Genomic DNA, 13,160 nt, shown 5'->3' on the forward strand with positions numbered 1-13,160 from the left:
CATAATTTATGTTCATTAGATTGTGACCTGATCTAGAAGAATGCAGCGAGACCGAAATTTTCAAGTAATATTCGAAGTTTTGTTGTATTCAGAAAATATAATAAAATTTAAATTTTTTTATTTTGTTATTATAATTCGTTAGGAGTCGTGATAAAAATATTTTACTTTTTGTAATTATATTAATAAATTATTAATATTAAACATAAATAAATAAAGTGTGAAGGTCCTTAGAAAGAACTTTTTGTGAATCTTTAAAAAACACTACAATAAATAAGATTGGTATTTATTATTTTTCTCAATTTTTTGTTTAATTTTTTAATTTCAATTTATGTCATTATAATTAGTTACGAGTTATAATAGAAGTGTTTTCTTTTTTTCTTTTGAATTATATTAATAGAATATTAATCTTAATTATAAATTAATAAAGTTTGAAGGTCCTTAAAATAATAGATCAAATTGTTATTTAATTTTTTATTTAATTATTTTATAATATTTCTCCTAAAATATGTAGAAAGAATTGTGATAAAATAAAGACTCTTAAACCATGAAAGTTTAAGAATTTGTAAAATATATTATAATAAAGTGTAATTAATGTCAATATGAAGTAGTTGATGTGAAAATTTTTTTGGAGACACGTTAGGCATAAAATAATTAAACTCATAAATAGAAATACAAAATTAGAAGGTAGTTTCTAAGGGCAGCCGATTTCTTTTTCACTTTTAAAGTTGAAACATTGCTGTCTAAGGAATGATTTTGTGGTACAATCAAACTTATGTACATTGTACAACATAAATATGATTATTTAGAATTATTAATTAGGTCTTAGTATTTTGCTATTTTGTTATTTTCTTTTTTTGTAATTATGTGTCTCACAATTTTTTTTTTGAGTCGATGGTCTATGGAAAAAAATATCTCTGCCTCACAATATATAAGGTAAAATCTGCGTACATTCTATATTTTTCAAGCTTCATTTTGAAATTAAATTGGATGTGTTGTTCTTCTTTATTATGTTCAAATTAAACTCTATATTTTTTGAATTTCATTTCAAATTAAATTGGATGTGTTGTTCTTCTTTATTATGTTTAAATTAATGATATTAAATATAATATTTACTTTTATTTTACAAAATATATTTGTTTTGCATATTTTATTGATTAACGCTACACATATATTCAAAGCATGTACACTTTTATATGTAACGTTTTTGTGTCGGTGTGATACATTTGTTGGTTACTTAGAGAATTATTGTACTTTTTGTTATTAAGGATAATCTTAGATCAAATAATAAATTAGTTATTTTCAAAAATTGAAATTTGCATCTGCCGCAAGCTTTATTTTTATTACACATAAGTTAGATAAATTTTCTTTTAAGTCACGTATTCTATTAAAATATTATTATTTTAAATTTGTATCTTACGAAATGAATGTCGGCAGCCAATTTAGTTACTCATGTCAACAAATTAAGTAATAAGCTTGCATATGATAGTGATTGAAAAACTTAAAGGAATTTAAAGAGTACGTCAATCACCTCTCAATCTTGCATTAAATGAATTTTATTTTATATTAAAAAATATTTGGATTCTTTATTATAGTAAAATTCCTAATTAAATTATTGATTGACACGTTTTTTCTAAAAAGAAATTATTTACTCGACATAAGTACACGCACAAAGCGCGTACACTAAATTAGTATGTATATATATATATATATATATATATATATATATATATATATATATATAAAGTGATAATTAAAGGATTTGAAAGGTAATTTTGTCATTTTATGACTTTATCCCAAGTTAAAATATGGTGGAATTATTTATACCACCCCTCAGATGGGATAACTTATTTCGGTACTATTTGTTAATTCCGAGATAAATTATTCCGAATTTGACAATCAAACATAGCATCAAAAAACTTATCCCGGAACTATTATTTTATTCCAAAACTATATATTTTAATACCTCACACCAAACGACCCCTAAGAGAAAAAGAAAAGATATACAATACAAAGGACTGCAACGTACACCTTTAACATTACATTTCATCCCAAGTCCAAACGACCCCTAAGAAAAAAAGAAAAGATATACATACAAAGAACTGCAACGTACACCTTTAACACATTACGTTTCATCCCAAAACCCCACAAGTTTTTACTCATGATTATGATTTAATAACACTAATAACATAAGAAAGAGTATCACTCTAAATCAAAGGTAGTATTACACAACAAACTCAACTTCTTTTCTTTTTGCTCTCTATCCTTAATTATTTACGACTACACCCAAAAATATAATGTTGTTTTAGGATGAAACAAAATGGTACAGTTAATTTTTGAAATACTCTCACGATTATGAAATATTCTTTCCATATATTTCGGGTTTAAAATTTCGTATATTATTAGGGTTTGTATATAATTATAATAGTAAAATCAAAATAAGAGAAAAACGTAAAAGTAGCTTAAGTCAATTATTTCTTATAAAATTTAATTAAAAATATTACTTAAATAGAATTGTAGAAAATCTTTTATATATAAGATAAACTTTTAATTAATTTAAAGTGTAAAATATTACGATTTATTACCTAGATTAAATAAGGACCTTAATTAATTTAAAACCTAAATAATTGATAATATTAACTTCTTTTAAATAATAACCCTAAACCAACTTTGGTAAAAAAAATAAAAAAATCTAAAACTGTGTTGGTATTTTTTAAAAAAGGAGAGAAAAGTCCTAAATCTAAATGAAGTAAAATAGTAATACGTAATATGTATAGAATTCCGCAATTTTTTAAAAAAGAAAAAAAATATGTACTTCTTTTCTAATTGTTCCTCCATCTTTTACCATATATTTTAGGACTCATTACTTATTAATTTATCTAATAATTTGAGGACTCCTTTTTCACCTAGAAAGGGAAAAAGAAAAAATCTAACAACATTAATTCCCCATACCTTTTGTCTTACCATATATTTTAGGATTTTTAATTTTTTTTAATAATTAATTAATAATTGAAGAAAATAGGTGAAAAGACAATTCCGTCTAAAGCAAAATCTTTTAATGAAGGAAAAAAAGTCCAAACAACATTTTTAAGGCACTTCACACTTTTAATAGATTGTAGATGATAGATATAGATATAGATATAGATATAGATATAGATATAAATTATAGATTATAGATATAAAATAGATATAGATATAGATTATAGATATAAATATACATTATAGATTATAGATATAGATTAAACTTAAGTTATAATGACTTTTGCTTATTATTTTACTTTTTCAATTGAGATTCAACTTTTACTTGGTTTCTTTGATAAAGTGCTTTATAAGCAAATCATAAAAACTACTGAGCAGTCTATCAACATATTTTTCCCCGGTTGTCGTTTAACCAAATCTCTGAACTTATAGAGCTCTAAGTGGATGTACAGATGCAGTCATCTGTAAAATGATTGTTGCTGGTTTTACTGGCCAATTTCGCGGATGGTGGGACAATTTCTCGACCGATGATAATAGGACAACAATATTTGAAGCGAAGGCTTCAGCTCTTGGTAAAGATAACCTAGGAAGAGATTTACCTGCGGATAGTGAAGATGTTGTTTATACTCTTATGCTTACTATTTTACAACACTTTGGAGGTAGATTTACCAATCAATATGAAAATACTCGAACACTCTTAAATGGCCTTAGATGTAGGACATTAGGAGAATTTAGGTGGTATAAAAATACCTTCCTAAGTAGGGTCATGGATTTACCCGAAAATAGATATGATTATTGGAAGACTAAGTTCATAGATGGCCTCCTTTTTTTTTTTTGTTGAAAGGGTTAGGAAAGAACTTAGGGGCTCCGATATTGAAAAAACTTGGATCTCCCTCATCATCACAGCCTCAGGCATCATCATATGCGTCATCATCCAATGCCCCAGTGATACGAAGGTGAAATATGAGTTTGGTGCCTTGGTTGGTTTTCCAACTAGGCTTTACGATAGTCTTTAATAGGTCTGGTGGGCCACGTGGATTACCGCCCGCCTTCTGATCCAGTTGAATGGTATCAAAGCTTAGGTTCATTCATAGTAATTATTTTATAGATCTGAAGTCTTTGGCATAGATATGAACTTTTCAAAATGGATATGGGAGAAGTTAGTACCAAAAGTACTAAACTTGAAGAGGTTGATATACCTCTGAATCTTGATTTATTAAATAAATGGACTATTCCCAAGGTGGATATAAAAACCATTTATGAATATGGTTTCTTTGATAAAGTTCTTTATAAGCAAATCATAAAAAACTACTGAGCTGTCTTTAGCATTAAATGTGGATGAGCAGACTATTAGACTGTTAAATAAATATGACATCGACATGTATAAACGTCATGATAATTTCATGCATATTGGAATGGTTCAAATTGATTTTAAACCATTAACCCTTAAAGGGCTACCAGAGACATTTCTAGCGGTACTTCGGGATACTAGAAATCTAAATTTTAGACAGTCTCTTATGGGTTCAATTGAATCCATGGTAGCATATGGTCCAATATCTTTTAACACACAACCAAATTTGCAATTATCTTTGTCTGATGTGAATATTCTTGATGCTTTGACTTTGAATATAAAAACTCATGGTTATAATTATGCCCCTGGTTCTGAGTTAATCTGTCTTTCTTATAGAATTTATTACATATTATTGTCTACTCTAAACCCAAGATACAAACTGATAGATGATGCATCAAATTAGACCTTACTGGTCGAAAAAAACTTTACAAGATCCAAGGTCACCATAAGGAAACCTATAAAATGGGATAAAATTGAATTTCCAGAAACATGGGTCTTAAATTCGGTTATTTTCCCAAATCAAGTCACAGATGATGTAACAAACTTTGAGTTATCTCATGTAACTCAAAATTCAGCTAGCAGAATTTGTCTTCAATTTGATAACAAGTCCACGGTTTATAACCGACATTCCTCTTCTATGCCTAAGTTATTGTCTGCTCTACATCATATATCTTCCTTGAACCAATTTATGGTCCAGCTAGGAACCGTGCAACATCTTTGCATACTATTGATTCCGCATCTATACCTGCATCTACTAGTTTTGTAGAAAGGACAAAAATTGATCCTAAGACCAATATTGTTCAGGATAGAGATAACATCTCTGATAGGGATAATCCAACCCCTTCTGAAATAGAGTTTGATGTTAACAGTATTTAATATGATTCCACACCAAATTAATTTTAGTCCTGGTTCCCAGGTAAGGATTTATATTTAAAAAAAATTTGATAAAAAATAGAACCAATTTAGAATTTGGTTCTTTGAGACTTATAGTCCAAATTAGTTGAATAATATTTCTCAGGTATTTTATGATATGTGTGCCTTGCATAATCAGATTGTGTGCTTTGTGTCGTGGTTTGTAACCACATATTTACCATTGTATGTTAAGATTTTGGAAAGATCTTATAAAGATGTGAGTGGTAATATTCTTCAAACTGTATACCTCTCCAATCACCTTTTATATTGCCTAATAATACTTGTATTACATTTTCTGCATTCCAAAAATTCATTGATAATGGAATTGATAAAGTAATTGTTGCAGAAATAAATAATTTTATTGCTCAAAATAATTATTTGAGTTTATATGTGAAAGTTTTGGGAGAACATATTTCCTCTCTTGATAAAAAGCTAGATGAATTGGTTGAGATGGTAAAAAAGTTAGGTGTTAAGTCCGATATTGCTTCCACTTCAAAGAAAAAGAAAGAAGACTTAACAACTAAACCTTGCATTTAGAGACCTCTGGATATTGAGAGATATGAAAAATTATCTCATATTGAAGAATTGGAACAACTTTTTGATAAGAAGTTTTCTCATTTAAAAATTAAACCCATTGATCCAGATAATGCCCTTGTTGATAGCATAGAGTATACTCCTAATATAGGTAATAAAATCCACTCAGATCTCAATAAGCTCAGAGGTTTGGTTAAACGACATCCGGGGAACAAATATGTTGATATAACCCAAATGACTTTCAATTATTATCCGCGTACAACTCCTCAAGATGTTCTGATAGAGGAAAGAGATTGTAATCAGACTAATACATCTTATAGCGAAGATACGATTTATGAATGAAACTTGGACGGTTTGTCTGAAAGATAACTATCAATACTTGTTCATCATATGTTAATGTATTCTAAATAGCGAAAGCTACGGCTTCTGCCGAGAATCATAAAAAATGTACAGATGCAGTTATCTGTAAAATGATTGTTACTGGTTTTACTGGCCAACTTCATGACTGGATGTACAATTTCTTGACTGATCATAATAGGACAGCAATATTTGAAGCGAAAGCTTCAACTCCTAGTAAAGATAACCTAGGAAGAGATTTACTTGCGGGTAGAGAAGATGTTGTTTATACTCTTATTTACTATTTTACAACACTTTGGAGGTAGATTTACCAATCAATATGAAATAATCGAACGCTCTTAAATGGCCTTAGATATAGGACATTAGGAGAATTTAGGTGGTATAAAGACACCTTCTAAGTAGGGTCATGGATTTACCCGAAAATAGATATGATTATTGGAAGATTAAGTTCATAGACAGTCTCTCTCTTCTTTTTACTGAAAGGGTTAGGAAAGAACTTAAGGGCTCCGAGATAGAAATAACCTGGAAAAATTATACTTATGGTCAGCTGATAGCAACCTGTACTCAACAAGGTTTAGCCCTATGTAATGAGTTAAAATTGTCTACACAAATTAAGCTTGATATGCTTAGAGAAAAATCTCAATTAGGAAATTTTGGTGGTCAATTTGGCATCGATAACCCTGCTTCTACTTCAAAAGGTCAAAAATATTCTAAGTCTGATAAACCTTATAAGAAGAAGATATCTTGACATAGATCCAAAGAAGAGCGTCAGACTCGTAAAACCCATAGTAAGTCTACTAGATTTATAAAAAATAGGTCTAAGTGTGATCTTGCCAAGATTAAGTGTTACAGATGTGGTAACCTAGGACATATTGCTCCTAATTGCAAGCTCCAAAAGCTTAAGTCTTTAGGTCTTGCTGATAAGGTCCATGATCAGGTATATGGATTATTATACATTTCTAGTTTCGAATCTAATTATAATTGTGATTCTGAATCTGAAAATAATGTTGAATTGCTTGACTTATCTGATAGTGATCATCCTAATGTAAATACTTGTGCTGATTGCAATGGTGATACTTGCACTTGTGATGAGATGTTTTATAAATTACAATCATAGTTTGAAGATTTAGATCTAGATGTTGATTTAAAAGTTCAAACACTTACTGTTGATAGCGTTCATGAATTATTAAAAGAAGTTTCTAATGAAAAGCTTCATGAGAAAATTGTTAATCTTGCTACAAAAAAAATCTGTTGATAGCACCGCTAGTACTTCAAAAATTATTGATAGCACTCATGTTACGTGAAGTACTGATGTTGATTATTACATGCCTTATTCTTTTTCTGAGGTAAATAGAAGACTTGTTATAAGTCAATTGCCTGTAAAGATACATCTTTCAATGATTTAAAAATCGAGGTTGATAACCTGAAAAAAAAGATTATATTTCTAAAACAAAACCAAATAATCTGTGATCACAAAATTACAAAAATTGAGAAAGATACTTCTCACAATGATATTCCAAAGAGAGGGAAAATGTCAGAAAAATAGGACGATGATATTATTCTGGACAATGATTTAGATATGAAAAATGATTATTTTTTAGGTATGATGTAAATTGTTACATCCCATAAATGGTATATTAATTGCACTATATTAATTAATAATGATTTCTGTATAACTAATGTTGCCATGATTGATAGTGGCGCTGATGTTAGTTGTATTCAAGAAGGTTTGATTCCGACTAGATATTTTCATAAGACTACTCATATAGTTAAATCGACATTTGGTCATACTCTTGATATTAATTATAAATTGTCTAATGCACATATTTGCCAAAATAAGGTTTGCATTCCGCATTTCTTCTTTTGGTAAAAAAATAATTATATCCTTCAATCATACTTGGAACACCTTTTATAAATGCCATTTATCCTTACTCTCATATTGATGCAAAAGTATTTTCTGCTACTTACAAAAACAAGGAGATATCCTACCCCTTTATTACAGATCCTGTAACTAGGGATATAAATGCTTTAATTGAAACGAAGCACCAACATGTTAATTTTCTACAACTTGAAATGTTTAGCATGAATATTGGTGATACAGTAAAATCTGCAAAAATTCAGAAGAAAATAAAGATGATCTCCGAATAAATAATTGTGGATGTGTGTGCTGATCACCTCAATGTTTTTTGGAATCGAAAACAGCACATTGTGACTCTTCCATATGAAGATGATTTCTGCGAGGATGACATCCCAACGAAATCTAGACCCTGTCAAATAAATGTAGAATTAGTAGAATTCTGCAAAAAGGAGATTGATAATCTCTTACAAAAGGGTTTGATAAAAACATTCTAAATCACCATGGTCTTAAACTACATTTTATGTGAATAATGCTGTCGAAAAAGAACGTGGTACGCTGAGGTTGGTGATAAATTATAAGTCTCTTAATAAATATTTAAAGTGAATTAGATACCCTATTCCAAACAAAAAGGATTTACTATCCAGATTGTATGATGCCAATATATTTTCAAAATTTGATTTGAAATTCGGTTATTGACAAATTCAGATATTTAGAGAGCATACTTATAGAACTGCTTTCAATGTCCCATTCGGACAATTTGAATGGAATGTGATGCCTTTTGGATTAAAAATACTCCTTTGAATTCCAAAAAATAATGAATGACATTGTGTTTTCTAAAACATTAGAATTGCATTTTAAACACCTTGATATATTTAAAAGGATTGTAACACAACATGACTTGGTGATATCTAAATCAAAAATGAGTTCATTTCAAACAAATATTCATTTTTTAGGTCATAATATTTGTCAAGGGAAGATAGTCCCTATTCAGTGTTCTCTTGATTAGGCTGATAAATTTCTGGATGTTATTACTAATAGAACTTAATTGTAACGATTCTTAGGAAGCTTAAATTACATATCCCCATTTTATCAAAATCTGTCAAGAGATTCAGCCCCCTTATATGATAGGCTAAAAAAGGTCTTTCAAGGTCCCTGGACTGATAGTCATACAAACCTTGTTAAACGTGTTAAACAACAACTCAAATCTCTGCCTTGCTTAACATTATCTAACCCTGATTGATAAAAAATTATTAAAACTGATGCTTCTATTATTGGTTATGGTGGGATACTTAAGTAAGTTAATCCCCATGATAATACTGAAAGATTGATCCGATTTCATTCTGAAAAATGGACTGATAGTCAAAAAAAAGTATGCAACGGTTGCACATGAAATGTTAACCATTGTTAAATGTGTTCTTAAGTTTCATGATGATATATATAATCAAATTTTTTTTATTAGAACGGATGCACAATCAGTAAAGTATATGTTTGATAAAGATTTTAAACATGATGCTTCAAAATTAATCTTTGCATGGTGGCATTCTCAACTAGCTCCTTTTGATTTTGAAATTTAATATAAGAAAGGAATTGATAATGCCTTACCTGATTTTTTATCCAGAGAATACCTCAGTTAAAAATAAATTTTTACACTTATTTTCTCTTTGAAAAAATATTAATCACCATTATAAAGGCACTTCCTTTAAACACAGATATTCATATTCTTATAATTGAGAAAATCATCCATGAACTAATAAAAGATGAATTTGCAGTCTTCAATTATGAAGAAATTAAAGATGAAATAGATTGGTATGATATTGATCTAACTGACTAATCTATTATGTGCAGCATGACTATAGATTCGCCCTGGCAAATGGCCAGAGGAAAAGGCAGGGGCAGAGAAAGATACTCCTCTGGGGGAAGATCCGCCCCTCATCATCGTAGCCTCAGGCATTATCATATGCGTTATCATCCAATGCCTAAGTGATACGAAGAGGAAATATGAGTTTGGTAAATTTTAAGATTCGGCAGATAGGCGAATCTTCATCTTCACAATCGATCCATCTAAGAGATATTCTGGAGGATCATCCATTATATAGACAACTGCAGTCATATCTAACTGCGAAGCAAGCAGATACATTTGCTAATATTATAAAAGAAAATGCTGATAGCAAACCCTATGAACAAATTAACAGTAGAGAGCTGATAGTTCTCGTTGAAATTCTGAAATTCGGAAACAACATGAACCGTGGAAGATACTCCACAAATATTTAATTCCTAACCTTTATTTTGCAGAAGAGTCATATAAGACTCGAACATATTATGAAACTATCCTATTATCTACTGAAAGTGCAGATATTGAACACTTTCAGGATTATGATGGAGAACCATAGGTGCATGGGTTCTCAAAAATTGTGACAAAATAAATTATTACTCTTGGAGACTGGGGTACTACCTCAACGGCAGAAAGGCAGATACTGGTGAAAGGTTCCCGGATTAACTTCACATATTGGGACTATATTAAAGCCTTCACCAAAAAATTATATTATAATAATAATCGTAAACACAAATGGTTTATCAAAATATGTGTAAAAAATTTTAACGAACCCCTTCCTAATTGGTTTGTTCATTGGTGGTCATATCATGGACCAATTATTCAAATTTTGCCAGACCCATTTCTGAAATTATACAAACGATGGACAAAAGTATTCCCATATTTTACTGAGTTATACCACTCAAACCATATCTGTAATTTAGATAAAATAGACCAGATGTATTTCTTTATAGAATTCTCAATTCCATGGATTCATAAATGGAATATCGAACTGGGATTTACAAAAGAACAAATCGCTTGCTTATACAGGACTTTCTATAATAATTTTTGGGATAAACTAATGCGCAAGGACCCCAATACTAAATAACTAAATGGGCAAGAACTCCTGGATGTTATTGATAATAAATTTTAGGAATATGCGACTACTCCGCAGAAAAATATTGTCAAAGATAAATCATTAAAGCATATCACCAGAAGAATTTTTGTTTTTGATGAAGACAAGATGGCAATTATAGAACAGTATTTGGAAGAAGTTCGAAGAAATTTTATAAAAACTGTCGAACAATATTCCGATACTTCAATGAAGAGCATCACCAGCAAGGATATTGCAAAAGATATTCAAAATTCTCAACCAATTGATTCATAAGATAATCTGAATGAAGAATCGATTGCAAAAACAGAAGAATTCATAGAAAGTTGAAAAAGGGAAAAGATGTTGCTTAGATAAGAACAAGATGTATGGGACCCTCTTTTACTATTTACACAGTGGATCCACTATGCATAGGGACCCAGATATGGGACCCAAAAGTACTGTGTATATATTCCTTTTACTCTATATATAGGACCTTCGAGTGTTAGGGAAGTCAAGTTTTTTTAAAAAAAATTCTCTTTTCTCTTCGCCAGTTTGCACTCCTCTCTCTCTCTCTTGTAAGATATTTCAAGAGTTGAATAAAAGAAGGACGATAGCCATTGTTATAAGGTATTTAATTCTCTTTTATTTTAGAATTCTTTGATTGTTGTCTCCCCGCTCCAGCCATGACTATGTCCGACTAAAAACTTTTCATATCTATGCTAAGGATTAACTTCTTTTACATAGTAATTATGAAAGATCCAGACTCTATCAAAATATGAAGGAATTTTTCTATAGTTTCTTGACTTGGTTCTAAAATGGTTGGTATAGTCGAAATTAGTACTGCTTATGATGGCTTTGTCTTAGTGACTACGTCTACCAAGCTGTGAATGTAAAGAACGTTAAAGATGAAGAGAAGAGCGTCTCTTTTCTTACGGTTAGAAAAGTTATACACATGGGTTCATCATAAGTATGTATTAAACTTCTAACAGGCCCCTTGTTCAGGTAAAATTTCTCCATACCGTACAGTCAACAAGCTATTTGAAATTCTCTTATATTTTGGTTGGTGCCTCGGTTGGATGGCAACAATAGAACAGTATTTGGAAGAAGTTCAAAGAAATTTGATAAAAACTGTCGAACAACATTCCAATACTTCAATGAAGAGCATCACCAGCGAGGATATTGCAGAAGATATTCAAGATTCTCAGTCAATTGATTTAGAAGATAATCTGAATGAATAAGCCATTGCAAAAATAGAAGAATTTCTTAGAAAGCTGAAAAGGGAAAAAGATGTTGTTTGTATTATTTTACTTTTTCAATTGAGATTCAACTTTTACTTCATTAATTTAAACAAATAATAGTGATTAAAGACATATTTTAGATTACCTCATACTAGTTCCTTTCAATAATATAATTTCAAGCAAGTTATATTTTCATTAGGGGTATTAAATAATCTAGTTAATTAAGCTGAATTTGAATGTGATGAAAAACAGATTAACTTAATAAACAAGCTACTTGATTGTAATTTGACTAGCCTAAAGGTTAATTGGAGACTAGGTTAAAATAGATGGGTCAATAACCCAATTCACTCTTAATTGTTATCAAATTTTGATTTCTTTGTGTCACGACTCAAATCGAGGCATGGCCGTGACAGGCATCCCAAATCAACCAAGGCTTGAGATGACCCCTTCAACCTAACCTCAAGAGCATAATGATTAATATAAATTGTAGAAGCTAACCCAAAGAATAAGAGAAACAAAATATTCAAAGAGAAAGTCTGTGAGTCAAAACCAAATCCACAAAGCAATGTGCAATACTATCAACAAAGCCTCTAAACAAACAATACCAATCAAACCGGGATATGACCCCGACTATACCAGAAGAAAATCAAAAGTAAGTATTGAAATCATGAAAAATTAAAGGAAACCAAGCCTTCTGAATGAGGGAGTGCTCACCACTTCAACAACTATTCAACAGAAGTACCAAATCACCTAGCCCTGCATAGGGTCATAAGAAAAGCCTTCGAAACCTACATCATAAAATGGTGTAGCGTCCGAGGACGGTCAGTACAACAAGTACTGCCATACAACCTAAGAAAAATGATAAAATGTACAAGTACAAAACCAGTATGAAGCACATGAATAAAATATATATTTACCAAAATCAGTCATAAAACATATGCTCAACAACCATCAAGATAATAGGATGTCAAGGTAGAAGATCAGGAGCATGCGGTGAGATTGTTTTGAAAATTTAATCCTAAACTGTGTAG

This window comes from Capsicum annuum, chromosome 10, assembly GCF_002878395.1.
Source record: "Capsicum annuum cultivar UCD-10X-F1 chromosome 10, UCD10Xv1.1, whole genome shotgun sequence".
Lineage (NCBI taxonomy): Eukaryota > Viridiplantae > Streptophyta > Magnoliopsida > Solanales > Solanaceae > Capsicum > Capsicum annuum.